Below are 5,000 nucleotides of genomic sequence, written 5' to 3'. Positions count from 1 at the left end.
ACTGCCGTCTCGCCACGCACCGTCCGGAACGCTCTGCAGACCCGAATCGCCGTCTTGCGCTGTACTCGACTGACAAGCCTGCGGCATTGTCGTCTTTCCAAGCCTTCCGACCATACTGGGGCTCCGTAGCGAAGGATGGAGTCCGCTACAGCCGCCAGTAGGCGGGCTCGCGACGATTTCGGGCCGCTGTGATTCGGCAGAAGCCGTGTCACCGCCTGGGCGACCTTCTCCGCCTTTGCCGCAGCTTTCTCCACGTGCGGGAGCCAGGACAGATGGTCCTGCAGCCACACGCCCAGATAGCGGATGGATCTGGATGCAGGAACCGCTACACCATCGACGACGACGCTGACCGCCGGAGGCCGCTTCAAGCTCGATATCACCGTCATCTCCGTCTTCTCCGGCGCCAGGGCAAGACGGTGACGGGACATCCAGCTACTGACGATCGCGATCGCTGCCTCCGCCTTCGAGGCCGCGGCTTCGGGAGTCACCGCCGGGACGAGCAGGACCAAGTCGTCGGCATAGCCGATTAACTCCGTCCCCTGTGGCAGTGGCACTCCCAGGACCCCGTCGTAAAGCACGTTCCACAGAGTGGGGCCCAGAATGGACCCTTGCGGAACTCCCGCGCTGATGTGCTGCTCGACAGGGCCCTCGCTGGTCTCGATGATCAGCCGCCGGTCCTCGAAGTAGCTCCTAAGTATCCGTCTTAGCGCGGATGGCACACCTTTCTCCAGCAACGCGTTGGCGATGGACTGCCAAGACGCGGTGTTGAACGCGTTGCGGACGTCTAAAGCGACCACCATCAAGCAGCGGTTGTCCCGCTGGTTCGTCCGGCGAAAGGACATGGCCGTCCTACCAGCCTCAACAACCCGCTGGATCGCACTGATGGTGGATCGCCCTTTCCGGAAGCCATACTGCCTCTCCGACAGCCGTGGAGCGTCAGGATCCTCAAGGTGGACGTTGAGCCGGGACAGGATCAGGCGCTCCAACACCTTGCCGAGTGCGTCGAGCATGCACAGCGGCCGGTACGAGGAGCTTTCCCCGGGAGGTTTGCCTGGCTTGGGCAGCAACACCAGACGCTGCCGCTTCCACGACGCAGGAAACGTGCCACTGTCCAGGCAGTCCTGGTACAAGCGGCGAAAAACCTCCGGGTACTCCCTGATCGCTGTCCTGACGGCTGCGTTGGGGATCCCGTCCAGACCCGGCGCCTTCCGGTTGGCCATGCTCCCCACGATGTCCAGCAGCTCGCTCGTGGTGACGGGCGTCAGCGACTGCCCGTCCTCGGTGTCCTCCTCTGCCGGCCAGTCGACAGGTGGATGAGTCGGGAACAGGTCCCCGGAGATCCGCTGCAGCTCCTCTCTGTCCGTCTCCGGTGGCACGTAGCTGCCACGAAGCCGAGACATGACAGCACGGTAGCCTGCCCCGAACTCATTTTCCTCCGCGAGTCGGATGAGCTCATCGAACTCTGCCCGCTTGCTGGCCCGGATCGCCTTCTCCATCGTTCGCCTCGCAGTTCGGTGGTGCGCTGCTGCAAGGCTGCGCTCTTGCAGGTCGACCGTGGCAACCATCCGGTCGCGAGCGGCTGCACACTCTTCGCGGAGGCGCGTGACCTCCGGTGTCCACCAGAAGAGGGCTCGATGGGGGTCACGATGCGACGTGGTGACCCGCGCCATCGTTTCGTCGCATGCCTCCAAGATGGCATCGACCATTCCCTCCTGGCTGACCGCTCGCTCCTCGAAGCTCGCCGCTCGCAGTGCCACCCGGAACGCCTCGGCCGAAAACTGCGAGGCCTTCCATCTCCTGCCCTGGCGATGGGAGATGGGCTGATGGTTGCGCCGCTGATGTCGATGCTGCTGCTGCTGCTGCTGCCGCCGATGGTGGTGGTGGTGCTGCTGCTGCTGCTGCTGACGCTGCTGATACCGCTCGGTCTGGTGCTGAGGCGAGGAGGACGGCCCGACGGTGAAAAGGATGTACCGGTGGTCGGACGCCGTATAAAACCGCGCCAACGAGTCGGGGGCCACTGCCCAGGTGTCGGGTCGAGCGATGGATTCGCTCGCGAACGACACGTCGACGACACTGGGAGTGGCAACGCCGTTCCCGACGAACGTTGGGGTTCTACCTCGGTTGAGTATCCTCAGCCCGAGCTGCTGGATGGTGGACAGCAGCTCCTCGCCTCGCACGGTGTTGCGCTCACTTCCCCACTCCTCGTGCCAAGCGTTGAAGTCGCCTGCTACGACGACGTGAGGATGGGGAAGCGCCTCCAGCTCCAGAGCCTCCAAAAAGTGCTCGAACTCGCCGATGGTGAGGCGGGGGGGAGCATAACAGGGATAACTGGCTTGTGGCCGCCAAGCGTTCATAGCGACGTGGCTTTTTGATCCTTCGATGTCGGCTCTTCCTATCATTGTGAAGCAAAATTCACCAAGCGTAGGATTGTTCACCCTTTCAAGGGAACGTGAGCTGGGTTTAGACCGTCGTGAGACAGGTTAGTTTTACCCTACTGGTGTGTGCTGTTTGCCGCTATCTTAACGGAATTCCTGTGCAGTACGAGAGGAACCACAGGTACGGACCACTGGCTCAATACTAGTTCGACCGGACTTTGGTATGACGCTACGTCCGCTGGATTATGCCTGAACGCCTCTAAGGTCGTATCCAATCCGAGCTGATAGCGCTTCTCAAACCCATTAGGTGATCGGAAGCTAGCGGGCTTAACAACCCTCCGAGATCCGTCGGTGCTGCCCCGCGCACACTGACGTCTCATCCCCGCTATAGCACTAGACTGAGCCGCAACGGGCGGGAGCACGCTGCACGTGGAAGTACCTTACCACAGGGAACCCTGGTGGCTGTGTTTCCGTCGACCGTGGATACAACTAGTTTCGACACCTTCGACCGCCCGCAAACGACGGGACTACAGGCTGGGAGCTGCGAGTTGTAGAGATGCGTTCGCATCGATCCTCTCAGGCGACCCATGCTTGCTGGTGCTCGCGTTCACTTTGGGAATGGAGTGTTCGCGAGAGTGATTGTTGTGTTGTGTGTGTACAGTTGGTGCTTGCGTGCACTCCCATAGTGGAGTGTTCGCGAGCTTAAAACGCTAAGTCCCGATTAATACTCTCCTCGCAACATTATGTGCGTGGCTCCACGCCAAGTGGGATTAGCGGTGCGAAACGCGATTGGTAAAGTCGATGGTGATGTGCGTACCAACAGGCGATTTGTTAAGTCAAATGCGATCTGTGGTGCAACAGGCGATGTGTGTTTATTATCTGGTGCTGTTGGAAGTCAATACGATTTGACTTTCAAAAATTTTTCTAAGTCCCGATTTTTTTTCTCGTCGAGTAACTACAATGCACTATTTCTATCGCAGCGGACTTGCGGTTCATGGCCTTAATGATCGCGAACGAACACGTATTCGCAAAAAAATTTTTGTATGAAAAAGTCACCACTTGGGTACCTCCATACAAAAGTACCAAGTTCGGGTCGAGTGGTCGATGGACGTCGAAGGTGAAAATTTTTCATCATCGAAAATTTTTTCCAAAGTTGAAGCAATTGGGCCCTAGAGTATGAAAAGTGAAACCACGGATCGATATGAGAAATAAAAATTTTTGTATGAAAAAGTCACCACTCGGGTACCTCCATACAAAAGTACCAAGTTCGGGTCGAGTGGTCGATGGACGTCGAAGGCGAAAATTTTTCATCATCGAAAATTTTTTCCAAAGTTGAAGCAAATGGGCCCTAGAGTATGAAAAGTGAAACCACGGATCGATTTGAGAAATAAAAATTTTTTGTATGGGAGGGCCCCTGCTAGAACATTTTTCCCAAGTGCGACCATTTTACCCAGTGAGTCAAAAAAAATTTTTTTCACGGTGACTCAAAACTTCAATATTAGACTCCCCTGAGTATGAAAAGTGAAACGAAAATCATTTTTGAGAAGAAAAAATTTTTGTATGGGAGGGCCCCTGCTAGAACATTTTTACCAAGTGCGACCATTTTACCCGGTGAGTCAAAAAAAAATTTTTGTATTGGAGGGCCCCTGCTAGAACATTTTTCCCAAGTGCGTCGATTTTGGGTCGCCGACACAAGCTCGGGTCAAAAAAATTTTTTTTTCACGGTGACTCAAAACATCAATTTTAGACTCCCCTGAGTATGAAAAGTGAAACGAAAATCATTTTTGAGAAGAAAAAAATTTTGTATGGGAGGGCCCCTGCTAGAACATTTTTACCAAGTGCGACCATTTTACCCGGTGAGTCAAAAAAAAATTTTTGTATGGGAGGGCCCCTGCTAGAACATTTTTCCCAAGTGCGTCGATTTTGGGTCGCCGACACAAGCTCGGGTCAAAAAAATTTTTTTTTCACGGTGACTCAAAACATCAATTTTAGACTCCCCTGAGTATGAAAAGTGAAACGAAAATCATTTTTGAGAAGAAAAAATTTTTGTATGGGAGGGCCCCTGCTAGAACATATTTCCCAAGTGCGTCGATTTTTGGGTCGCCGACACAAGCTCGGGTCAAAAAAAATTTTTTTTTCATGGTGACTCAAAACATCAATTTTAGACTCCCCTGAGTATGAAAAGTGAAACGAAAATCATTTTTGAGAAGAAAAAAATTTGTATGGGAGGGCCCCTGCTAGAACATTTTTCCCAAGTAAATTCGATTTTACCCGGTGAGTCAAAAAATTTTGAAAAAAATATTTTGCCAAAATCGTGTTCATTGCCTATTATAAGGGACCAGGTCAGCTCACACGCATTTTTGGAGACCATATGGAAAGTGCGTCTGGGATTGCGGAAATTAAGTTTAGAGTGTTAAATGATGGTTTCGCAATCCCGAAAGGCTCAAAATCCACCCTAAGGTCCCCTGGGTGAAATGTGGTTTCCAAGGTGTGAGCGCTATCGGTGATAGAGTTGGAATGTGATTTCCAGAGCGCAGGGCGACTGGGCTTAGAGCGAAAATCATAGACAAGGGTAAGTATTGGACTGAACGACTCGAAGCAAACGAAAATCATAGACAAGGGTAA

The sequence above is a fragment of the Anopheles moucheti genome, assembly GCF_943734755.1.
Source record: "Anopheles moucheti chromosome X unlocalized genomic scaffold, idAnoMoucSN_F20_07 X_unloc_35, whole genome shotgun sequence".
NCBI classification, from domain to species: Eukaryota; Metazoa; Arthropoda; class Insecta; order Diptera; family Culicidae; genus Anopheles; species Anopheles moucheti.
This window is presented reverse-complemented; position numbering follows the sequence as displayed.